We start from the raw sequence: 26,799 nt of genomic DNA on the forward strand, positions 1-26,799 counted from the left end.
TTCATTCGACAGAGAGAGAGACAGCCAGCGAGAGAGGGAACACAAGCAGGGGGAGTGGGAGAGGAAGAAGCAGGCTAATAACCCAGGAGCCCAACGCGGGGCTTGATCCCACAACGCCGGGATCACGCCCTGAGCCGAAGGCAGACGCTTAACCGCTGTGCCACCCAGGCGCCCTTCTTCTCCTTCTTCTTCTCCTCCTCCTCCTCCTCCTCCTCCTCCTCCTCCTCCTCCTCCTCCTTCTTCTTCTTCTTCTTCTTCTTCCCCTTCTTCTTCCCCTTCCTCTTCCCCTTCCTCTTCCCCTTCCTCTTCTTTCTTTTCAGTCCTTTTTTATTTTTGTTTTTCTATTTTGGAATTCCCTATTGACATATCCTCACCCTCAGATATATTTCCTTCAGCCATGCCCATTTCTGTTACACTCTTTTTTTAATCTCTAGCGTTTCTTTTTAATTCATTCTTAGAATTTTCATCTCTCTGTGTACATTGCCTGCCTGCTCTTGCATGCCGTCGACTTCATCCCCTAGAGCATTTCCCATATTAAACACACTTGTTGTAAATTCCGGGTCTGATCATTTAAACATCTCTGTCATATCAGAATCTGGTTCTGATGCTTGCGCTGTCTCCTCAAACTGTGTCTTTTGCCTCATAAGTTTTCTTGAGAGCCAGACATGATGTCCCTGTTAAAAATAACTGCTGTAATGAAGCCGTTAGTAATACGGTGTTAATATGTGGGAGAGGGGAGTAATTCTATAGTCTTATAGTTAGATTTCATCTTTTAGTGAGCATGTGCCTCTGGACTCTGAACTTCACATGCACTCTTCCATATTTTTCCCCAACCTTAGGTGGGACAGGATGGCTACCATGGGCTGGAGTAGGGTATTTCCCTCCCCCCCCCCTCCCCGCCAGGTTGGTTTGGCTTTGAAAGAAACCCCATAGTTGAGATTCCAGTAAAACAGTTTCTCTTGAGGTCAGACCTTGTTAAGAACAGAAAGCTCTGCTTTTTTTCAAAGTGTTTCCTTTTCCCTTCCCCCTGTTGGGAGCACATGGGGCTTTTCTTCAGTATTCAGTGTGAGACTCTGGTCTAGCTCTTGGAGGTAAAACTCCCAAAAGAGTGAGGTCCTCCCAATGATTGGGCCTCCCTAGAGTTTTTAAGTCTCAGCTTTCTCCACGTTGAGCCTCTAGCCGTTTGTGAACTGCCGTCCAGGCTTTCCTACCCTGGCACTGTTTCTCTTTGGAGGTTTCTGCGGGATGTCTTTTCCAGTCGGTTGTGATTATCTGTATTTGCCTGTCTGTTTCTCTCATTTGGAGACAGTGTTTTGTCCTGTTACCTCACTTTTCTGATCGATCTAAGAAGGGTTTTTCATTTTTCAGTTTTTTCAGCTTTTTACTTATTGGGATGAACTTTTAACCTCTTTTCATGTTGGACCAAAACCCAAAGAACAGAACATGTTTTAAAAAAAATATATTCTTAAGAAACTTTATTTACAAAACTTTATCCTAAGAATTATGATTTTATAACGCTTCCATCTGGACAAAAGTATGATCACCTAAGCAATAGTAGTTTCCTGAATTACAATGAGAGGTAATCCAAAATTTAAATAATTTAAATTTGAAAAAGGACAGACCATTTTAAACTTATTTCTGTGGGTCTAGGTGTTCACTGGTTAGTCATTTGAAGACTGAAATTCAACACTGAAGGTAACTCAGTATTATTTTCAGGATGGCAGAGTGGTGGGGTGAAATCTGGCACGTGGGGGTAGAAAGTGACCACCATCCCTTGGAGGATGCTGTTCTTATTATCAGTGAAGGATGTGGCAAGCCAGAAAAATCCTTCGGCCAAAGGTATTATTGGAGTGCAGGTAAGGGGGGTTGTCCATGCGTACATTCTGGAAGCCAGCTTAAGAAAATTCAGATACCCTTGTCTAATGATTCCCCAGCAAAAGAAATGTTGAGCCGGACAAGTTAAACAAATTCTGGGAGTGAAAATATCTCCTTGGAGACAAATGGTATCCTTTGGTGAGAGACCACGTGGGAAAGACTTTCTGCCACATGGTCTATTCGGAAAAGCCACAGATTATTTGATGGATTATGATTTATGTTCTAGCAGTGTTTGGTTCTCGAATATCAGCAGTTTTCCTAGTTTCCATGGTTTTCACTGATTGCCTTTATACTTTCTGTTTAGGATGGCTCTTTATGAAGACTGGCATCTTTTGGTGATGGCTCTAGGCTATCGTATCTCTTTCATTAGTTTAATGAGTTGGAACACAAAGTATTTCTTCTTCTAGATAGCTGTTTGTTGTATTTTTTCTTTTTTTTTTTTTTTTAAGATTTTATTTATTTATGTGACAGAGAGACAGCCAGTGAGAGAGGGAACACAAGCAGGGGGAGTGGGAGAGGAAGAAGCAGGCTCCCAGCGGAGGAGCCCGATGTGGGACTCGATCCCGGAATGCCAGGATCACGCCCTGAGCTGAAGGCAGACGCTTAACGACTGCGCTACCCAGGCGCCCCAGTTGTATTTTTTTCTTAAACAGCGTGTAAAGTTTTTCATTTTTCCTTTTAAAGATTTTTATTTATTTATTTGTCAGAGAGAGAGAGACAGCGAGAGAGGGAACACAAGCAGGGGGAGTGGGTGAGGGAGAAGCAGGGAGCCTGATGTGGGGCTCAATCCCAGGACCATGGTTTCATGACCCAAGCCGAAGACAGACACCCAATGACCGAGCCACCCAGGTGCCCCAAGTTTTTCAAAACCAGATAACTGTGGCAACTTTTTTTTTGTGTTCATGCTGTCCTTTCCCAAGGAAATCCATCCACAGATGTCAGAACCTACACTCTGTTTTGGGGGAATTCTGCTAATACAATTTTGAAGAGCTTCCCCAGGAAGAGCCCAAAGCACAGCTCTAAGCTGGTCCACAGTCCCTTTGGAGTTCCAAAGTCCAGCCCAAAGAGGCTTCTGGCTGCCTGGCCTGGCTAAGCTATAATCTACCACACAGAGCATCCCACATATATCTCCTCAAATCAGACCTGTATTCATTTACTTTGTCTGGCATTACATTCTCTCCTGTAGATCAGAGTTTCCATTTGGTATCATTTCCCTAAGCCTGAAGAATTTCTTCCTTCCTTCCTTCCTTCCTTCCTTCCTTCCTTCCTTCCTTCCTTCCTTTTTCTTTCTTTCTTTCTTTCTTTCTTTCTTTCTTTCTTTCTTTCTTTCTTTCTTTTCTTTCTTCATTTTTTGTAGTTCAGGTTTACTGGTAGTTGATTCATTCTCTTAGCTTTTATATATCTGAAAATGTCTATTTTGGTGTTTATTTTTTAAAACATTTTATTTATTATACCAGAGAGAGGGGAAGGGGAGGAGCAGAGGGAGAGGGACAAGAGAACTCTGCACTGAGCACAGAGACCAACACGGGGCTCGATCTCAAGACCCTGAGATCGTGACTTGAACCAAAACCAAGAGTCAGACACTTAACTGACTGAGCCACCCAGGTATCCCTTGTGTTTATTTTTGAAAAATATTTTTGCTGAACATAGAATTCTTGGTTGAAAATTTAGTGTTTTTTTCCTTCAGAATTTAAAGGTGTCTTTTACTTTCATTATTTTTGATGAGCCATTATTCTTATCATTTCCCCACTATAGGTAATATGACTATACCTTTATTGAACTTGGGTCTGTGGGTTGAGGTATTTCATCAAATTTGAGAAAAATGGCCATTAGTTTTTCAAACACTTTTTCTTTCCCATTCTATCTCTCATTTCCTTCTGGCACTCCACTTGTGTGTATTTTATTTAATTGGATATTTTTGTACTGTACAGATGCTCTTCTTAGTATTTTTTTCCCCTCACTTATTTTTCTCTCAGTGCCTCTGATTATTTCTGTTGATCTGCTTTTGTTTTAACAAACCTGTCTTCTGCTGTGTCTAATATATTTTCAAGTCCATTGAGTAAATTTATTTAACTCTTAAGCCAACATTATTGTGCTGTAATTTAATACAATCAAATGCTTTGATTTTAAGTGCCTAAATTTATGAGGTCCGTAAGACGTATATGTCTATTTGAATCAAGAGAGAACATTGTGTTCACTCCAAAAAGTTCCCTTGGTCTTTTATGAAGTCACCCTCTGACAGCGTAACTATTTTCTTGATTTATAGAAGTTTTTTTTTTTAAGATTTTATTTATTTGACAGAGAGAGAGAGGACAAGCAGAGGGAGCAACAGGCAGAGGGAGAGGGAGAAGCCATCTCCCCACTGAATAAGGAGCCCAAGGTGGGGCTCGATCCCAGGACCCTGGGATCGTGACCTGAGCTGAAGACAGATGTTTACTGACTGAGGCTCTCAGGTACCCTGATTTATAAAAGTGTTGAAAGCAGGTAGTAAATGTCTTCCAACTTTTCTGGTTTTGTTTTTGTTTTCCAAAATAGTTTTTCCTAGCCTCTGTCTTTTGCATTTCCATGCAAATTTTAGAATGAGCTCCTTAATTGCTATTAAAAAATCCTAATGAGATTTTCAGTAAGATTGTGTTGCATCTATATCTCTTTGGATAAGAGTTGGCATCTTAACAATATTGACTCCTGCTTTCTATGAACATGGTATATCAGTATAGCTGTTTATTTAGGCCTTCTTTATTTTTTCTTTCTTTTTTTTTTTTTTACAAATCTTGCACATACTTTAATACCTTTAACCCTAAATATTTCTGTTTTTGAATGCTATTGAAGAGACTTTTACATAGTTTTTCTGTTTATATGTTTTTAAAGCAGCTTTGTTGAGAAATATTTCAATATGTACAATTTATCTTTTAACGTGTACAAATCAGTAATTCTTAGTCTATTCACAGTGCTGTAAAAACATCACCACAACCAATTTTAGAACATTTCCTTCACCTCCTCACCACCCCACAAGGTACCTTGTATCCATTAGCAGTCACTCCTCATTTTCCCCATTCCCCTGCTCCCTAACCCTAGGCAACTACATGTCTGATCCGGGAATTTCATATAAATGGAATAATATAACATGTGGTCTTCTGTAAGTATTTTCTTTCATGTACCACACTGTTTTTAAGACTCGGCCATGCTCTGGCATGTGTCAGTACTTTATTAGTTTTTCTTAGTCTATTGTATGGTGTATAACATTTTATTTATACATTCAACAGTTGATGGACATTTGGATTGTATTCCTGAATAATGCTATTATTGATGTGGGAAACAAAGGCAAAACAAAAAATTAAATTTCCTTACTGCCTACAGCCCATTGACAAGTCCTTGAAATAGGCAGAGTGGCCTTCCTCTGGGAGCTCGGCTGCGTCAGTGCTGACACTTTGCTAAGGGTAAGAGGCAAACTTAACCTGACTCCCCAGGACCCTGTAAGTCTACTTTAACACATAAAAATTCCTTTGGAAACTTCCTTTATCTCTACCCCCTAAGATACACGTTAGCAATCATTCTCCAAACATATGGCCCTCTGATACACATCTGAAGGGTCTCCTAACTGAGGGTTTATTACTGGACAGTAATAAATGACATTTTCCTAACAATAGCTAGCCCCATCAAGGTCCTGGAAACCTTGCTTCCAAAATTCCTTAGAGATTTAGGCTATCCCTAATCCCCTCCCAACTTGAAAGTGTATAATCAGCTACTCCTCATGACACAAGTGCCACTCTTTCTGCCCAGAGACAAAACCATCTTTTTGCACCAAAAACATCTCAAGAATTCTTTCTTGGCTATCAGCTCTGAACCCCAACATTTCTACAACATTATGAACTTCTGTGTATATGTTTTTTGTGAACATTTGTTTCTATTTCTCTTTGGTATGTATATCTAGGAGTGAAATTGCTGGGTCATACTGTGACTGTATGTTTAACTTTCTAAGGAGGTACTAGATTGTTTTCCACCGTGCTGTACCATTTACATTCATATCGGCATAATATGAGGACTCCCATTTTTTTTATATCCTCATCAACACTTGTCCCTATGTGGCCTTTTAATTATAGCCATTCTAGCGGATGTGAAGTGGTATCTCATTGTGTTTCATTCCTCACTTCTCATTGACTTGCATTTCCCTGATGATTAGCAATACTGAGCAATTTTTCATGTGCTTATTTGCTATTTATATATCTTCTTTGGAGCAATGGGTATTCAGATCTTTTACTAATTTTATTTATTTATTTATTTATTATTCATTTATTTATTTTTTCAAAAGGGAGGGGCAGCAGGAGTGGGAGGGAGAGAAACTTAAGCAGAATCCACACCCAGCGTGGAGGCCAATGTGAGGGCTCGATCTCACATTCCTGAGATCATGACATCAGGAATCAGACACAACCAACTGAACCATCCAGGTGTCCCTCCAGATCCTTCATTTTTTTCAAGATTTATTTATTTATTTATTTATTTATTTATTTTTAGAGAGAGGGTGAATGAGTGGGGGGGGGGCAGAGAGAGGGAGAGAGTCTTAAGCAGACTGCATGCTGAGCATGGAGCCTGACGCCGGCTCAATCTCATGACCCTGAGATCATGACCTGAGCCAAAACCAGGAGTCAGATGCTTAACTGACTGCACCAGGCAAGTGCCCCCTTTACTCATGTTTAAATTGAGTTGTCTTTTTATTACTGAGTTTTAAGAATTATTCATATATCTAGATATAAATCACGTATCGCATAGATGATTTGCAAGTACTTTCTCCCGTTTCGTGTGTTGTCTTTTAACTTCCTTGATGGTGTCTTTTGAGGCACAGAAGTTTTTAATTTTGGTGATGTCCAATTTATTGGTTTTCTCTTTTGTTTCTTTTTTTTTTTTTTTTAAAGATTTTATTTATTCATTCGACAGAGAGACAGCCAGCGAGAGAGGGAACACAGGCAGGGGGAGTGGGAGAGGAAGAAGCAGGCTCCCAGCGGAGGAGCCTGATATGGGGCTCGATCCCATAATGCCGGGATCACGCCCTGAGCCGAAGGCAGACGCTTAACCGCTGTGCCACCCAGGCGCCCCTTCTCTTTTGTTTCTTGCACGCTTTGATTTCATAGCTAAGAAGCCATTGCCTAATTCAAGGTCATGGCATCTTATGCCCGCGTTTTCTTCTAAACGTTTGACAGTTTTCGCTCTTATAGGTCTTTGACTCATTTTGAGTTATGTTTGTATATGATATGAGGTAGGGGTTCAAATTCTGTGTTTCACATCTAGATAACCAGTTTTTTCAGCACCATTTGTTTAAGGGGCTCTTCTTTCACCATTAAATTGTCTTGACACTTTTACCAAAAATCAATTGACAATAAATGTGAGGTGCTTTTCAAATTGTCATTTCCAAGTATTGCTTCTAGCATAAATAAATACAATTTTTTAAAATATAGAATTTATATCCTTTGATCTTGCAAAACTTGCTTATTAGTTCTAGTAAATTTTATGTATGTAAATTTCTCATAATTTTCTATTTAGATGACATCCTCTCATCTTCCAATAATGATAGGTTTATATTTTTCCTTTCCAGACCAGATGTTTATTTTTCCTGCCTCATTCCACTGGCTAGAATTTCCAGTGTAATATTGACTAAAAGCATTAAACACAAAAAGCTTCTCATCTTCCCAGGTTAAGGAAGTTTTCTTCTATTTCTGGTTACCTACGAACATTTATCTTGAATAGTTGTTGAATTTTTTCAATGGTTAATTTTCTTTTCTGCATTTAGTTCGATGATTATATATTTTTAATATGTCAATATGGTTATAATAACATTGGTTAATTTTTTGATGTTAAACTAGCCTTGGGTGCCCTGAATTAATCCCAATTGCTCGTGTTTTATTAAATTTTTAAATACATTGCCAGATTCAATTTCTAAAGTTGTTTCTATGATGTTTGCATCTATGGTTGTGAGAGATATGGATCTGTAGTTGTTTGCTCTATTGTTGTTGCCTTTCTTTTCTTTCTTCTTTCTTTCTTTCTCTTTTCTTGAAATGTCCTTTTCTAATTCTAGTATCAGGGAAATGCTGGCCTCATAAAATTAGTTAGGAAGTGCTCCTTTATTTTCTATTTTTTAAATTAAAAAAAATAAGAGAGAAAGAGAAATGTGAGTAGGATGGGGAGGGTCAGAGGGAGAGGGAGAGAGAGAGAATCCTAAGCGAGTTCCACACTCAGTGTAGAGCCTGACACGGGACTTAATCTTATGACCCTGAGATCATGACCTGAGCTGAAATCAGGAGTTCGACGCTTAACCAACTGTGCCACCCAGACACCCCCCTTCTTTTCTATTTTTTGAAAGAATTGTATAGAATTGATATGAATATGTTCTTAAATGTTGGGTAGAATTCACAGTGACGCATCAAAGTTATCGAATACTGTGGTTTTATTTATGAAAAGAATTTATGGATTTACTTTCATAATTTAATTTCAGGTTATCTATTCTCGAATGAGCACAGGTAGTTATAGTAGTTTGGTAGTTATGTCTCTTAGAAATTTGCTCATTTTATAGGCATTCACTAATTGGCATACCTTTTTAAAAATGTTTAGTTTTTTATTTCATTAACTTATTTATAAGCAGTGCTCCTTTTTGTGACTCCAAAATGCAGACCTCTTACGGAACATCTAAAGGAAGGTACTTTGTCCCAATAATAAATAAATATTTTTCTGACTTTTGTATGGGTTGACAGAAGAGACAGGAATATTTGTGAGTCCTTTACCACTGGAAGTAATCAAACATCGGGGCACTTGCTGGCACTTGTTGTATTTCAGAACGAAAACCATCCTTTTGTGGGAGAATGGAGCCTGGGGGGTGAGACAAATTTTGCAGACATTTCCAACCGGGGGAATATATGATATTGGAGCAAAACAGCAGTGTTAAAGAGAAGCATAGATCATGATGTTGAGGATGTTTATATTTTTTAATAAGTATGTGTTGTATATGACACATATATTCATTTTTATCCTGAGAACAGTGCTATGAGGTACACATCACCCAATTATATAGGTCAGGAAACTGAAGCTCTGCGAGTATGGTGTGCGGCTTATTTTCTTCCTCACCCCTTTCCCACACGGCATTCGTTCTCCACTCTGCTATGTGACCCCAGAAGGCTGACTGCTGTGAAGTGTCACTGAGAGCCACTGTCAGGGAATCAAAATGGGGGAAGGGAGAGAGGTCAGGGTAATTCTTTTCCGTTTCCTTGTGCTCGTGCACCACGTCTTCAACAGTGGCTACTTCCAACTCATGCCGGATCCCAGCAACACTCTTGCCCCCCCTCATCTCTTAGGCATAGGGTCGGTGATGTTCTCCTGTGATTAACAGGTCCTGGCTGCCTCCACCAAGCAGGGAACAATCACTGGTCCGTCAAGGAGGTAACAATCACTTGTTAACTCCCTTAACTCTATCGGATTCTCTCCTCTCTGTAGACAGCTACTGCCCTGAAGTCTGCTCACTTGGACCATCTGAGCGATAGATTCCTAACTGATACCTTAAGCAAACCGTCCAGAACTAGTTAGCTAATTGTGGCTGAGCAAGTCCGTCCCTAAGGGCTGGTTTGGGTGAGCAAACGAGTCAAAAGGCAAGGTAGAGAGTGTCTCATTCTCTCATTTGGCCAGTAATGAGATGAGATGTTGGCTCTAGCAGCCCTGGGATGTGTCCTGGATCTAGAAAGAGGAGGTAATGGGGGTCTAGGGACCCAGGTTCTTGTCCTAGCTTGGACGGCAAACTGCAGAGCCACCTTGAGCTCTTCCTGTTCCGGGGCCTGCAGCACTCAAATTTCAAGGGCAGCTTCTCCACTTCTTGGGGTTTCAATGAGTACCTATAAGGAAAGGATTTTGAGAAGTGCAAAGCGGAACAAGTTCGTAAGATAACTTTGTTTTCATGATTATCAGTACTGGAGCCCGCGGGCTGTGGGGTTAACTGTTGTTCTGTCCATTTCAGTCCTGAACTTGCAATGGGATGAGAAAAATTAGTAGGGTTTTCCATCCCCTTCTCCCTCGGGGCTGCCTACTCTTCTGCCATGCTGGGTTTTGGGGAGGGGGTGGAAATCAGCCTGATGTGGCCTCACATGGCCCTCATTTAAGCCTTCTACGGGTCCTGCTGGGCAGAAAGGGGATTTCTAGCTTTTAAGAAGAGGACAAATTAAATCCGCAGCAGCAATGAGCTTACCTTGGCATTTTTCATGACATTCGGCAGCGTTAAAAACTTTTGCCAATGTTTGCATTTAATAGCTTCTGCCTTGGTGAAATTATCGAGGTTCCCAACTGTGATTTCAATGGTTTTAGAGTAGTGGGTCATTTATACATTGTTGTAAGAAATTAATAGCAACCTAGGAAAGAGAAGGAAAAAAAACAGTAGAGCAAGAACTAGTGAGTGCAAATTTAAGTGAAATAAAAGAGAAAGCAAAGCATATGCGTCTCGACAGCTAGATAGATGCGTATAGATGTATGTATAGGCGTTTTTTACTTCGACGGTTTTGTTTATTTCCTGCAGCAGGGAGACCTGATAGAAACCCAGTCTCGTTTTCGGCTGTGATACTTAGTTCACGAACGAATACTGCCCCCCCCCCCCCCGCCCCATGTACTTCTGGAAACTGGTCCCAGTACCTCTTGAGGAGCTTCTGGGCCTTTGAGTATGTGTTTCAGTGCCTGAGTACACGGTTCAAAGTCAAATACCTACAACTGGAGATCAAGTGCCCCCCAGGTTTCTGACTGGAGCCAGAAATCCAGAATTTTATGTAAAATTTTCTGTTTTAAAGGATGGAAACATTTTTTTGTTAAAAGCACGCACTGTGCAGACCCAGCCGAACCTGCTAGGGTGAGCCTATGACATTACCTTTTGTGAGGCCAGACGTTGGCTATTTGCCACCTTCGCTCTAAGCTAACAAAATTTTTTAAACCGAACAGTAATGTATGTTCAGTGCACTGATACTGAGTGTGCAGCACCTGGAATCTCACATTTGTACACACCTGTGTCAGTGCACCCATGACCCAGATGCAGATGGGGACGTCTCAGTAACCCCAAGGTCCCCCTGTGCCCTCTCCCAGCCAATACTCTCCCACTGAGGGGATCTTAAACAGAAGAAATGGCCTAATAAAGGTGGGGGCAGTGAGCCTCCCTGAGGGTAGGAAGGGGAGACAGGATTTGGGGGTTTGGGGATGGTGGAAGGAGACCTATCCTGCCTTGTGTGCACCCTGGGATGCTGGGCAGAGGGCAGCTCCTTGGCATTCTTGGGGAAGCTTCCCAGATATTGGGTACACTGAGTCTGAAAGGGCCGGGCCAGGCTTGGTGTGGGAAGATTGGAAGCACAGCCTTTGGCGTGGACCTCATAGGTCATCGGTAAGCAGGGAGCCTGGAAAGTGACAGCCCCTGAGACTGAAGACCTTTGAGGGTGTGAGGCTCCTGCCCTGCAAAGGTGGGGGGTGCGACAGCCCAAGAGCAGAGGTTGATAAAGGAGTGGGTAGGAGGGCAATACATAAACTACATTCATTTATTTAGGTTAAAACAGACGTGTAGTGCTCGTATTCCTTATACTGCGTGTCAAGGAGCAAAGTCACATGTATTATATTTATTCTATTTAATTTTTAACTGGCAGAGCCCAGCTGGACGTGCTGTGTGTCAGGCTGTACTGACCCAAGCTCTGATCCAGCCTTGTGTCCTGCCTGAGGCGGGATTGAGTCCGTGAGGCAAAGTTTCTGCGGCTTCTCAGCTCCTAGTGGACTGGCTTCCAGATTTTACTTTTTTCCCCACAGGCCTTTGTTCTAATCCACAAAAGGGAGGCTGTGGGGAGGGGAGGCCTGGCAGGCGATTCATCAGTGAAGAGCTACTAAGAATTGCAACTTTTATCAGAAACCAGGGATGTACTGTATGGTGACTAACATAATGCAATAAAAAAAACATTAAAAAAAATAAATTAAAAAAAATAAAAAATAAAAAGGTCTAGAAAGGTGGCTCAGTCAAAAACAAAAAAAAGAATTGCAACTTTTTTCTAATCCTGGAGGGAATTGGCACCCCTCTGTGATGAGAGAAAATGCAAATGCCTTTTTCCCCTGTGAAGTCAGCGTGACAGCGGAGGCCCGATTTTCACCTGGAGACTACCCGCACACGGTATCCGGTATCCGAGATGCTGCAGAACGGTCTTCTGCACTCCCTCTGGTTCCTGTTGGCCCCTGAGCCTCCCCAAGAAAGGGGATTTGTTTAGGCCTGGGCTATTGGTGCTGTCGTGACTGTGCCTGCTGTCCTCTTCTCTCCACTCCCAAGGAGCAGACTTGGGGGTCCTGTCCCTTCATTCAAGGTGACTGAGCAGACAGGGTGTCTCCCCAGCAATCAGGGGGGCACCAACAGCTCCCTGGGCCTGGCCAGGTCTGGCAGAGTCGGCTCGCCAGATCTCAAGTCTCCTTCGATCTCCACGACAAAGTCTGAGTGAAGGCTCAGGGGCCGAGGGAGGTTAGAGAGAGGTGCTCTGCAGTGCGGGGCCCTTACCTGACTGCTAAGTTGTGGGCAGCATGAAAGGGTGGGTATAGGTGTAGGAGGAAGCCATGCGTCTCCAAGTGACTTTCGCATTATGGGCACCAGTTTCGAGCTAAGGGCACAAAAGAACCAGTCATAAGCTTAGTGAGCTGGGACTAGGTTTCCACTAGTGCCCGTACTGCTCTGTGCCTCTAGTTACCGTCTCTGTTTGAAGTGACAGGTCGTTTCTTAAACGGGCTCAAACTAAAAAGGGAATGAATTGGCTCAGCAACAAAGAGTTTTCAGGTTTCAGATATGACTGAATTGAGATGCTTAACAGATAAACTGTCCCTTGCATTTTGTCTCTAGTTCACAGCTTTGTTTCCTTTCGCCACTCTCAAGAGCGTTTTCTTGATACGGTGGCTCTCAGCAGCTCCAGGCTTTCCTCTGGCTGCTTTTAGAGTCAGCATGACATCCCCACGTGCCTTCACACAAGGGTCCCACCGTCCCCTTGACGCCTTTCAGTACCCAGGCTGGGGCGTGGGGTGCTCTGAGCAACCAGAGCATGGCTGGCCCTCTGCCTGGGAGCTTCCTTGCACTTCCCCACCATAGAGGGCTCCTCCTCTCCTAAGTGTGCTCCAGGTCTCCCTGGGGTTCTCCTTAGCCCTGTCCCTGTCCTGCCCAATCCTTTCACAAGGTTCTGGTAAATCAGGGGAGACAGAAACGTGACAGGTGACTGTGCTGTTCAGTTAGCGGGCTCATGGGCACATTGGAAAGCTGCCTGCCACCTGGAGCCCGTATAGAACAGCCCCAGGTCGCTCAGCTCTAAGCTTGGGGACAGGTCTTAAAGCAAGAGGTCTTAGACTTTCGCATGTGCTTTGTGGTCACATTTCCACAGGGCCATCGGACACGACTTAGAAGAGCACTGCCTATGCCATGTATGGTTGCTTGCTGTCTCTCCCAGGAGTGAACTGCGCGTGTGTGCGTGCATGCGTGTGTACCACACATGTGCCCGCCTCCTGGATTTATGCTCTGTTTGTGCTTATGCGGCTGCTGCTGCCGCTCAGCAGGTGGTCTGTAACAGTCAGGTAGCCGTCACTGCTGGGCCACCAACTGTGTGTAAGGTCCTCTGTTAAGCATTAGACAGTGATTTGGTAGAAGCTGCTCCCAGGAAAACACAGAAGGGAAGCAGGATGTGGGCCTGGGCATGGAAGGATATCGTACAAAGCAAACCCCGTAGATGAGGACCTTGGAAGCCTCCAGGCTCAGAGCTGCGCACACCTAGCACAAGAGGCCTGATGGACTTACGCCCATTTGGACCCCTGTGCTGTCAGGCATTGGTCAAAGAGTGGGGGTGAGGGAGGGGTACATTAGCCAGGGATTTTTGGCTCTTCTTCCTGGACAGTAGATGAAGTCGTTTCCAGAAGCCTGAGGGGAGCCTTCCCAGAAAGAGACCTAGGTTCTGGCCCAGGGCCAGGGAGGGGATGGGACAATGGTGAAGCGATCCTAGGGAATCTGGGGAGAGCCTGACAATATCTGCTACAATGTGTTATTCAATCCTGAGAAAATCCAACCCAACCCAGCCAGACATTCTGATGCCTGTGATTCCCATTGTATGTCTAGGAATCTGTGGTTTCGAATTGTGAACTAACAAGACGACGCAGCTGGTGAGAGAGTAGCTGGAATGTGTGCTGAACCCCTCTCGAATCCCTGACTCGTCCACGTAGGCAGCTACGTGGGCCCCGGGGGGAGAGGTGGTCCACAGAGGCTGACCGTGTCTGAGTGGCCAGTGAAACGATGAGCAAGAAGTGTGAACCCAAGAACACAAGCGTTGCTCCGGTAGACAGAGGAGTCCCGGGCAGGGACCCAGCTCGCGGATGCCTACACCGAGGTTGGGCCCCATTGCTCGTCCTGGGAGTTCCTGGAGGTGGAGTTAGGTGCGGGGGGAGGAGCTGGCCCTCGAGAAGACACTGAGGTCTTGGATGCTAGGAGATTGGATAGGAGAGCGCGGCCTCCAGGGCACACTCGCAGAGGAAACATCCACAAAGTCCTGGAGAGCTCTCCCTCCGCCTCCAGGAAATACATAGTACCAATGGGGAAATGGAGGCACAGAGAGGTGATAGACCTTGATCGGGGTCGCATAGCTGCCCAGACTCCAGACGACGAGTCCATACTATTTAGGCCCTCTAAAGTCAGTTTTCCCCAGACTCTTACCAGCGGAATTAGTCAGAGGAGGCCCATTTGCTTGTGAGTGACCGCCGCTCGTCTCCAGGTGGCTTGCATGGTCTCCACCAGCTGAAGGGACTGAATTGGCTCACACAACTGAAAAGTCCAGAGCATGGCCCAGGGCTCGCATGCTGTTGCCAGACGTCTTCTACGCCTCTGTGATTGCCTGCATCTTGGGCAGAACCTTCCTATTTGTGGGAAGATGACCTTCAGCAGCCTCGGGCTGATTTCTTGCAGTTTAACCATCTCAGCGGAAAGAGAGCACAGTACCGTTTCTCCAAGGGTTCCAGCCGGACTCCCAGCGCTGAGGCTCACTGGCTCAGCCCAGATCACATGCCATCCCTGGACTCTGACAGTCCAGGCCTAGGTCAGAGGGCTTCATCTAGTGCCTGCATGTGAGTGTATGTGTGTGAGTGTGTCGTGTGTGTGTGTGTGTGTGTGTGTGCACGCGCATGTGTGCTATACCCGGACCTGTAGATTACAAGAGGAAGTCGGATGCCCCAGAGCAGAACTGAAAGACTAGTAGAAGAATGGAACATAGATTCCCAGCTGGTGGGACCCGCGGGAGCCCACACTGCAGACGCTGTCCCCTAGCGTGGAAGCGAGAGGCTTGCGGGATGAGGGCAGACCTGTGGCCATCAAAGCAAGTGAGTGTTAGAGCTGTAGGGTGTCCTCGGCTGAGTTTTTCGGAGCTGTGTCTGCGATGAGGGCTCCTGTGCAGACAGTGCTGCCAGGAGGCAAGAAGGGAAAGGGAAGGAGATGGAGGAGGCGGGATAGGGAAGGGGAATAGAGCAGCAGTACCCCACTCAGCTTCCCTTTAATGCGCTGGGAAACTGATCCCTCAGCTGCTGCTGACTCCTGGGTCTCTGGAGAACTGCCCTGGGTTGGCATAGTAGCCCCCCCACCCCCCGGCAGTTAGCTCACAGCCAGACGCTAACTGATGTGGGGATATAAAAGTCCGGTTCCCTAGCCTCAAGGTAGGATCCCGTACTATCGGGCAGGGGCAGACTTGAGACAGACTCTTCGGGCAGCCTCCTTTGAGGCCTCTGTTCAACCTGGCCTCGTCCTCAGGCCCTGTCTTTGGCCTGTGTGGTGTATATACAGCAATAATCCTGCTTAGCCAGCCTAGCGTGAATCCCCCGGCCCTCGATATCTGATTACCCTGGAGGTCTGATCACCCTGGCCTGCCTTCAGCACGAATCCCCCACCCTCAATGTCTTCTCTTTGTAGCTGTCCGTGCATGGATTCCTTCACCCTACTTGCTGGCTACGAGTCCCCACTTGGGTTCAGAGTTGAGCCCCATCTCTCTGCCCTATTGCAACAGTCCTGACACCTGTCACAACAGTCCTGACTAGTCTTCTTTACTGTTTCAACAAGTGTCACACCATTCCCTTTTTCTGTAACACCCCATTCCCTTCAAGTTTCACCCAAGAGCACTCCTCTATAAAAGGTTTGCGTGAGACCTTCCTTTTCAGGCTCTGCTTCGGGGGAACCATCCCTAGTGCAGAAGTGAAGCTCAGCTGTGATCTCAAGTGAAGCCTAGCTCTGGCCCCATCCTGTGGGAGCTCTGCAGCATAAATGACACCCCAGAGTTTGTCCCATCTCAAGGACCCTTACACCAGCCATTGACCACAGATCCTGGGGTGGAGAGTGGGGAGCCAATCTTCCAGGCACCCCTGGCTAGCTGGGTAGTCAGGGTGGCCCCAGAGCTCCCAGCAAAGTGCCTCAAGACCATTGCAGGGGGGAGCCCTTAGCAGCAAAGTCCACAAAATAGAATATGGGCACATTGAGCCAGTAAAAAGAGGTTCACGGGGATCGAGTGGGTTGCCAGCACTGTTTACTCACAGGGCAAAGAAATCAGGCTGCAGAAAATGTTGTGGAACAAAAATTTTAAGTTGGTACCAGCTTAACTATCAGCAGCCGTCAAGGTATTCTAATGAGCTGACGACAGGTTGCTGTTTATGAGTTTGTTGCTACTTATATAACAAGAAGTACAGAATCCGGTACTTACAAATCCTTGTAAGGAAATGTTTCCCCTTTGTGGAGGCAGTGTTTATACAGACGCACATTAGTTTAAACTTTTTTACCTCATTTGCATTCTAAAATTACAGCACCATAATCTCCTTTTCCCAAATGCATTCACTCTTAATTAATCTCAACCACTCTCAAGCTTTTCTGATTTCTATTATCACTATGTAAAGTTGAGACGACTTTTAATGGATCTAAATCACATATTCAAATTAGTTTCTTTTTCTAAAGTTATAATGACTTGAAATTTTATTTGATTTGGGCCCAAAGTATTACCTGAAAAGTAATTTGATTGTTTTACAATTTAAATCATCTGTGTGGAATAAAATTCATTAACCTTATTTACATGTGTGTAAAAATTATGACACTCTAACCAATTAACATTTCTAAAAAGTGTAGCGATCTATAGCTTAATGCTTTTCCTGCGGCTCCGTCACCTACATCTCTGAACCCAGTTAGCACCAGAAATTTCCAACTTTGGGTTGGAGTAATTGAGTTGTCTGGCCAGACAATGCCTTGTGTGCAAACCGTGTCTTCTCCTCCAGGGACGGAGGGAGTGGTGGCTCCCTGAGGCCCACTTTGGCACAGTCTTCCCAAGATGGTGGCACAGAGCTCACGGCCACAGGGCCTGGGCTGGAGACCAGAGGCTGGGAAATGTCATCAAACCTTAGGACCTTTCTTTCAGAGCTCCGCTCTGGAAAGGCACAAACTTGCCATTGTTTGGACATCTTTGTGCCTTAGTAGACACAGTGCCAGAGAGCCTTTCTTAACAAGCGTCAAGGAATGGCCATGGCAGTTCATGGAGAGGTTAAGGTGTGGTACCCATGAAACTCCGTGCAGTGCATTCAGCTCAGGCTTGGGTTCGAGACCAGGCTTTGCCACTTGCTACCTATGTGATACTCCAGTTCAAATCCCCTGTCACCTGGACCCTTCACAGGTCCTCTGCACCCATGCTGCCCCCACCGCCAATGTTTCCTTCCTCTTCTAGCCGGAATGATTCATTTGAAGCATGAGACTGATTGTGTCACGTGCTTAATAACTTTTCAGTGGTTTCCTATTGCTGCCTTATAGGCAAAGCCCCTTACGTTGAACGAGGCCCTCCTCCTGCACTCCTGTCCCCCAGCTGCACTGTCCTTCCCTGACCTTTGTATTTACCATTCTTCTTTATCTTCCCCAGGTGTTGCATGAGCTGTTTTGCTACACGAACCTGGCCTTCACTCCTTTGTTCGCCAGGTCATCTCTTACTCATCATTCTGGTCTTAAATCGGGGGTCACTTCAACTTCCTTGACTGGGTCAAATCCCCTGCCGCAGTTTCCCGTGAGCTCCTGGAGAGAAGGCCGCTGATATTCCTCTTTCGTGACCAGCACCACAATCGCAATTTTCCACCTGCTATTGTGATTATATCTTCTCTTCCCTAACTGAAGGCTCTGTGAGGGCAAGGGCTACCACATAGCTCAGTGTCTGCACCCTTAATTCATATATATTAAATTAATGGTGAACAAGAATGACTTCAGGGTTTCCTTTACGATAGGAGAACTTATTCCTCCAATATCCCTATAAGGTCAACAGTAAATGAAAAAAATATGTGGAAAATCTCCAACTCAGCCCTGCACCCAAGCTATTTCCATTGTCCCTTGGGGATATTTTGGGTTCTGGGTGGGAGCCAGCCGTGGCGGGGTGGGGCAGAAGTCAGTCGGGGGCCTGGGTGCACCTGCCTGAGAGTAAGAAAACCACATCACAGCATCCTACCTTTGATTGCTCTGCCTTTGATTTTCTAACGTTCAGGGCAGTGAATCACATGGAGAGTGAATAATGAAGAGAGTAAAGCAGTTCATTGCTCTTGGAAGCTTTGTCTTGAACCTCAGTTCCTCTTGAGGTTAGAATTGCTCATTTGAGATGAGAAAGCTGGCTGAAACTCTCCCACCCAACGAGTACTGCCCCTTAAGACCCAGCCTTCCCCAGATGTCTGGATAGAGCTGGGCCTCCTGCCTCTCTGTGAGCTGGGTCATTTATCCACATTGCTGATGAAGACTTTGTTACTATTGCCTCGACTTTGGCTGTGCTTGCATTTTGGCCGTTGCAGACCATGGGAATGTGACAGTGACGGTGGGTCCCTGAAAAAGTCCCTGCAGTCTCTGGTCCTCATATTTTCACTTATCAACAATAAGAGGGATACTTGGCTGGTACCTCCAGGAAGCTCAAGAGCATATTTGGGGGTTAGTTCCTGAAGGACAGATAGAGGACTCTGAGGGCTGTGCCCCAGCCTAGGCTCTTCACAGAGCTGGGTGGGTTGCATTTTCTTTCAAAGAGGAGGCAGCACCCCAAGTGGTCCCAGCTCCACAAGGATGAGGACCCAGCCTGCAGATGACCAGCTTGATGACTTTGGCCTACGGCCTACTTTCTCCCAGCCTTGGGTTTTCCTGTTGAAAAAGGAATATGCTCACATTGGGTTATGTATCGTAAGAAACCCCCAAGTTGACTCTCATTTTCCAGTATCTTCTGACCCTGACCATTTCCACAGAAGTTCGGGAAGCTCTGGGCCTTTGGAAGTTCCCCCAACCCACTGACAGGTGGGGGCAGAAGGCTTTTCATTCACAGCCTGGAGGCATGATGTCTGTTTTTCTGCTGTGACACAAACTCCCTGTTCTTTTCTATCGGTGGACCCGAGGCAGCTCTGTTTCCCGTAAGCCCCTTTCCCTGGTCACTGCCGGGGTTGGGGAGGAGAAGGGTGAGTCCAGCGCTGTTCCATACAGTGCCCATACATGTAGATTCAGGCCGGCTCATTAAGAATGATATTCAACAGCAATCCTTCCAGATCTCCTTGTGCCATTAACTCTGTGCTAATGCCTGGAGGCCCTGCTCCTTTGCTGTTTGCTTTGCTTCCGTGCGACTGAGCAGAAATTATGACTCTGTGATCTCGCTGGCATTTCCGGGTCTTCATTAGTCCTGAAAACATGCCCGCTTTGCGATTCAGTGCAATGTGAGCCGGAGTTTCTCCAAGCCTCACGGCTCTCAGGTTAGAGTGGGATTGCAGAACAACAGTAATTCAGACTTCACTGGCCCTGTGAAGGACCTTAACTCTCTGAAAACTTTCCTCTCTGAGTGGTTTGGAAAATACCAGAAGTATATGCCATAGCAACCTGAAAATTGTCATCCGTGTTGGTAGAGTTGAATAGTGTTCCCCCAAACTCATGTTTGCCCAAACCTCAGAATGTGACCTTGGAAATAGGGTCTCTGCAGATGTAATTAAGAAGATACCTTACTGGGGCCCCTGGGTGGCTCAGTCGGTTAAGCGTCTGCCTTCAGCTCAGGTCATGATCCCAGGGTCCTGCGATCGAGCCCCGCAACAGGCTCTCTGCTCAGCAGGGAGCCTGCTTCTCCTCTCCCTCTGCCTGCCACTCTTGTGCTCGCTCTCTCTCTCTCAAATAAAGAAATAAAATCTTTAAAAAAAAAAAGATGATATCTTACTGAATTAGGGTGGGCCTTAAATCCAATAACTGGTGTTCTCGTAAGAAGAGACACATGTGGAAAAGAAGATGTGAAGACGGGGCAGAGATGGCAGGGGTGCTCCACAAGCCAGGGACATCCAGGGCCCCCAGAAGCTGGAGAAGCAGAGGAGAATCTTCCCTACAGTCTTGGAAGGGGTATGGCCCTGCTGACACCTATGGATTTTGGACTTACGGTTCCCAGAACCGTAAGAGAATAAATTTGTGTTGTTAGAAGCCACTGGGTTGCGATACTGTGTCCTGCAGCCCTAGTAAACGGGTGCGATGTTCCTATGCACCGGCCATGGGTCCGCACGCTCCTTCCACAGACCCGTTTGCGGGTGGGGCTCCCAGGGCCGCTGTTGCTGCCACCCTACGTAGCAGCCCTCCCCTCCGCTATCTTAGAAAGCATTTGGTTGCAACTAAAGGTTCTTGGGATAGCAGTGGCTTAAGCAATAAGAATTTACTTTTTGATAATGACAGTAAATACAAAGGCAGGGCATTTGAGTGGATTTTCAGTAGCTCAGCGACCTCTGGCTTGACTTCTCACGGTTCTCTTTATCTTCTCCCCATGGTTGAAAAATGGGTGCCAAGCTCTGGGCAGCACGCTCTCACACAGAGCACTTACAAACGGGAAGGAGCAAGAGACCCCCAGTCCTCTCTCTCTCTCTCTTTCATTTGGAGAAGAAAATATTATCCAAAGACCCCAGAAATGTCCGCGTCCCCTTGACCAGATCATGGTAACATGCTCCTGTCTTTGTTGCAACGGAGACTCATAAAAAGAACTTCTGTGGTGGATAGCCTCTCTCACAGAAAGTGGGGTGTTGAAACAGAATGGTGTGGACAGAAGGTTGTTGGCTAGGATGCAAGTTCTGCCACCCCGGAGCAGGTTGGGCTGTGCTTTCTGCGGACCCTCCTATGCTAGACGGCTGTTCGCCGAGAAGAACACGGGAGAAGCTTCTTTCTCACACTCTGAGGTCATGAGGCCTGTGCCATAGTCTGAATAAAGACCCCTAAAGATGCCCACAATATCATTGCCAGAACTTTGCAGATGTGGTTAAATTCAGAGTCTTGAGAGGGAGATATTGTCCTGTTGGGGTCGACGTAACCATCAGAGTCCTTACAGGTGGGAGGCAGACGAGCAGAATCAGAGGAGGTAGGACTATGGAAGCAGAGGCTGGAGTGATGTGACCATGAGCTTCCAGAAACTGGAAATGCAGGAAGCCCTTAGAATCTGGAAAAGGCAAGAAACAGGTTTTCCCCTAGAGCCACCACAAGGAACAAAGCTCTGCCAACAGTTAATTTTAGCCCAGTAAGATCCATTTTGGACTTCTAACCTTGAAAATGGTAAAATAATAAGTCTGCATTGTTTGAATACACAGAGTTTGTGATGGCTTGTTTCAGCAGCGATAGGAAACTAATAGAGCCCTGGAATTGCCTGGGTCATCAGGCCTCAAAGAGCTCCTGGAAAATGGTCCCTTCATCATCTTCCAGAACCCCTCTTTCCTGGAACCATCCGTGTTTCCATAGACCTGGGCTAGAAAATGGGTTCATGTCATCTTCCTCATCCTTCCCATCCACCGCATGCTCCCCATTCCTTCATCCTTCCCATCCCCTTGTTCCCCATACTTTCAATCTGCCCCTTTCTCCCCGTACCCTTATCCCTCCCATCCTCCCCACCTGTCCTTCCCTCATCTGCCCCCTCCCCCATTCTCCCAACCTCCCTACATTCCATCCTCCCCATCCTTACCATCCTCTCTACCTTCACCGTCCTCCTCATTCTCCCTTCTCCCATTCCCTATCCTTCCCATACTCGTCATCCTCCCCCTCCCCCCCATCTTCTCCATCCTCCCCATTTCCCCCTCCTCCCCCCTCCCCTTCCCCAGGCTCGCATTCAGACATCCCCTGCCTTGCTGGAACACTGTGGGGGTTATGCTAATTTACACAGGGGTGCTCCCTCAGTCCTGCCTCTCTGCTGAGGCCCACCTGGGGACCTTGTTTCACAGCACTCACTCCTCACTTATGAGATTTTGGCCCCCTTTTCTCTAATATTCACAGTAAAGGCTTCTTATCGATATGACTCCCCACTCCCAGAAGACAGGTGTCTGTGACTAGAAGGCCACTAGGGCTTGGTCCCCAGTGGCTGGGCAGTGAGGTGTGGAACAGCCAGGCCCACAGACCTTAGCTCTTCTGTAAGGAGTGGTGCCAGGAAGGAGGAATGTGCTCTCCAGTGAAGCTGGGGCCCGAACACAACAAACCAGGAGAGGAATGCTGGTGAGGGCAGCAGGACAGATGGCCTTCCCTGCCTCTCCCATCCCCGCGCTTGCCCCCATCCCTGGGGAACAAGAGCTTTAATTCCGCAGCTGAGTGTGAAAATCGCAGTGAGCTTCCTGGCTCTGCAGAAAGAGGTCTCCTGGTTCTGAGCATGGGATGGAGTACTGGCAGGGGAGGAATGTGGAGATGGTTTTCTCAGGCCCTGCCAGCCCAAGGAACAGGGCTTCTCTGGTGCAAAGAAGCTGATGTCCACTCTGCTGCCTCAGCTCAGGGCGAGTCTCCCAGAGGGCTCGGTTCCACAGCCCCACGTCTGCGAAGTGGCCGGGTCAGCAGCTCCGCCTTTCCTAACTCCCAGGCCGCAGGGCTCTCCTCTTTCAGCTTGAGTTTTGTTGTCCTCTCCCTGCAGAAGGAATTCCTCTGCTTACGTGCTACCAGCTCAAAGTGGCCCAAAGTGGAGGCAACACTGGGTCCTTTCTAAGGCACCAGCGTTCTGCTGCAGGTCCCAGTCCCAGCACGCTCAGCCCTCCCTGGCCTGGGCAGACTGCACCCAAGGGACTGGCTGATCCAGCTCCCATGCCCGTGGGGCCAGTGCTCACCACCCCGGCCATCACAAACCCAGCAGAGCCCGGGGGGGGGGGGTGAGAGGATGGACCGTACTCACGATTGGCAACCTGACGTGTGTCCGATATAAAGTTCGTCCACCAAGCACTGCCCAGGAAGAAAGTAAAATGTCCAGAGAACAAACGAGTCTCACCCAGGCTGACTAGAAGATTGGGGAATTTATCTGTCTCACTCATGTGTATTAAAAGTAAAGCAAATTAGGGGCACCTGGGTGGCACAGTGGTTAAGCGTCTGTCTTCAGCTCAGGGCGTGATCCCGGCATTGTGGGATCGAGCCCCACATCAGGCTTCTCCGCTGGGAGCCTGCTTCTTCCTCTCCCACTCCCCCTGCTTGTGTTCCCTTTCCCGCTGGCTGTCTCTCTCTGTATCGAATAAATAAATAAAATCTTAAAAAAAAAAAAAAGTAAAGCAAATTAAAAAAAATTAAAAGCCCCTGCTCAGGGCAGTGCTTACTCTCAGGACGCCCACCCCGTCTTCCTCAGCTAGGGATCTCTGCTCCCCCTTCTTCCCTCAAAGTCCCACTTCTATAGAACATGGTTTATCGTAATATGTTTAACCCAAGTGTGGAGCATGGCCATTGTCACAGAGCACTCCTGAACACACTCACTGCTGGACCCTCGAGAACATTCATGGAATCCGAGGTGCTGGGGCCAACAGGAGGGGGCTGATCCTGCAATGTGCAAACCAGCGATGAAGCGTTGGACGGCAGCTGTAGGATTGCCTCAGCTGTCCCTCCAGGGGAGTTACCTTGAGTAAACACCTTGCTCAAGGTCACACACCTTCCCAGAGCAGCCCGCAGCCGTGACCCATCAGTGGAGGGGATGAAAGCCCAGCTCTCGTCCCACCAGGAGCATCTCTACAGGTGCACAGTGGCAGTGCTCCCAGCGGAGGTCTCTGTCAGTCCTGCCTCCCAGCCCCATGTCTCCCTCTGCCTAATCCTGCTCCTTTCTCCCCTCTTCAGCAGTTGTCGATCCCTAGCTTCTCTTAATAACATCCTGCCTGCTCCTCTCCGTGTCAGAATCTGCGTCCCGAGGAACTTAATCCGTGATGGGATTCCCCTGGGTTTACAGTCAGTCTTAGTGCCATGAAGTCGAACCCATGTTCAGATCAGCCCGTTATCACTACAGACACCTCTGTGCTTAGGGTCAGGGACAGGGACTGCTGCTGGACAACAGGCCTTGTCCCCAGGGCTTGCTTTTTGTCTAGCCCCTTCCAGGAAGCTCTCAGAAAGATTGATCAGGCAAGGTGCTGCCAGAATGGCTGGCTGCCCTGGTCCTGCTGGCAGGGACACAGGTGTGTGTCTTGTGGAGGAAGATAGCTTGGTGCTGTGACGTTCAATGCCATGAATGTCCAAGGAAAATGCTAACGGAAGAGAGGTCAGTCTGCTTTATGTAAAGCCCTAGGGAGCCGAGCTTTGCCATCTTCCACAGAATGACCCTTTCGGGTGAATGTCTAGCTCCTTGGGGTGGACAAGGAGAAAACTTCACCTTGAGAGCCCTGGGAGGGGAACTCCTGAAGGACCCCAGGAGTGAGGCTTGTTCTGGTGGGAGAACCCCAGCCTCCCTACTGTTGATCACAGAGAATTGAATTTCCTCCTGTCTGCCCATTGCTCCCCCACTTTCCCCAAAAAAAGAAAAGAAAAAGAAATGCTAAAGGCCCAGGAAGAATTCCCCATTCATGCTGCATGATTTGCAAAATCAAGATAAGGGCTGCCAAGGGTCTTTGTTATTTTTATGTGACATTGATAAACCATTTTGCACTCCCCTCTGTCACCCCCCCCACACACACACACACCCAAGCTCACCGGCACTCATCTTTTTGCACAGAGAAGCAACTTTCCGGAACTTCATCCCTTTATTATAAATAGAAGCATTAAAACTGCTCCCAGCTGGTCTTGGTCTTTAAACGACAGTCTTCAGTCCCCCACTTCCTCTGGAAGCATCCCCTCCCTGTTTTGTGTCTAGTGGAGCCATCAAGGGGCATTGCACTGGAAATGAATGTTAATTGACTGGTTTTCTAAGGATTTGTATCTTACCAATTCCCCAAACATAAAAGGTGGGAGCCCTTATGAGACGGAAAAGTTATGCACCTATCATTCTGGGAACTGCAGCCCTCATTCCGATTTGAAGCCTGATTCGTCAAAGGCTGGGGTCTTGGTGAAAACTAGCGCCCCCCAGACTGCTGCTGGCCTTGAGAGTACAGCTGCCCTTCTCCTTCTGACGGGGGCCTTTGCGTTGGGGAGTGTGTGTTTGTCTGAGCTCTCCAGAGGGACAGAATCAATAGGACATATATTATCTATAGGAAGCACACACATATACATCCTATATGTACAAATTACTCTGAGGAATTTGTTCACATGATTATTGAGAAGTCCAAGATCAGCGGGAGACCCAGGACAGTCAATGGTATCGTTCCAGTCTGATTTTGAAGGCCTGAGAACAGGTGGTGTAAGTTCCAGTCAGAGTCCACGACTGAAGGCAGAAGACTGATCTACCCCTGGAAGACGGTCACGAAGAAAATCAGAATTCTTTCTTAATCTTTTATTGCACACAGCCCTTCAATGGATTGGATGAGGTCCGCCCACAGTGGGGACAGCAATCTGCTTTACTCAGCCTACCGATTCAAACGCTAATCCCATCCAGAAACACCTTCCTAGATGTACCCAGAAAAATGCTTAACCAAATATCTGGGCACCTTGTGGACCAGTCGAGTCGATACCTAAAATTAACCATTACAGGAAGGAAGAGCTGATCATAGGACGGGCGATGCAAAGAAATCCCCACATTTGCAAGTCCCTTGGGTAGATCGGGACTGGAGAACCAAAGAGCTCTTCTTCATGTGAGGAAAAGGGGCTATAGGTGAATGAGAGACAGTGAGGTGGGTACCTCTTGGTGCTTTTAGACTTTGGAGAACTGAAGAGCCTTCTGTGTGTCCCACCTCCCCAGGCTTCTAATCCTGCAGCCCCCCTCCCCCACCCCAGGTTCTCTGGCCAAGTGTCCCTTGCCAGCTCCTGGCTCTGGCCTGTGACCTACAGCGGGATCAGGACTTTCATATTTCCTGGGTTCACCCTGGCCATGAAGAAGGCATGGGAGCTGGGTGCCTCCTCCTAAGGTCTTTTTTTTTTAATTTTTAAGTTTGTATTTATTTATTTAAGTATTCTCTACACCTAACATGGTGCTCCAACACAACCCTGAGATCAGGAGAAGCTCTTCCAACCGAGCCCGCCAGGTGCCCCTCCTAAGGTCTTATAGAGAAGTTGAAACTCAAGATTGTCATTTGGGAGAAAGGCCTCTAATAAGAGGCAGAGATGGATTCTTTATCGATTAGGGATATTGATCAGCTCTGAATAGTTAGAACTTGAAAACAGTGGCATTACACAAAAGAATAAAACCAAAAAAAAAAAAATCCACCCCACAATATTTTTCTTTCGGGTAATGATAAGTGTAAGCAGCTCTGGGCTGTATGGTGACCCCACATGGTCACTGAAGGGGGAGAGTGTGGGTATGTCTGGGTGGTGGGGGGTGTAGGGCTAAAGAAGCCTGTCACCTCAGTCAGCCCCTCCTCTTTGCAAAATAATTTCCCAGAGTCTCCGCCTTCTTAGCTTATGTCACCGGTCATCTATATCCGTAGGCAAGCCGGACATTCTTGGTAAAACCACGTATGCGTACAGCAGGATTCCGGTCACCGGCTTGCTGATGGGACCACCTGTACTTCCTTCCCCTCTCAGCTTTTCTTTTTCCTTAGCAAAGTTTTAGCATGATGTCACTCTCTTCTTTTTCTTGCTTGCTCAGA

Source organism: Ursus maritimus, unplaced genomic scaffold, assembly GCF_017311325.1.
Source record: "Ursus maritimus isolate PB19 unplaced genomic scaffold, ASM1731132v1 scaffold_19, whole genome shotgun sequence".
NCBI lineage: Eukaryota > Metazoa > Chordata > Mammalia > Carnivora > Ursidae > Ursus > Ursus maritimus.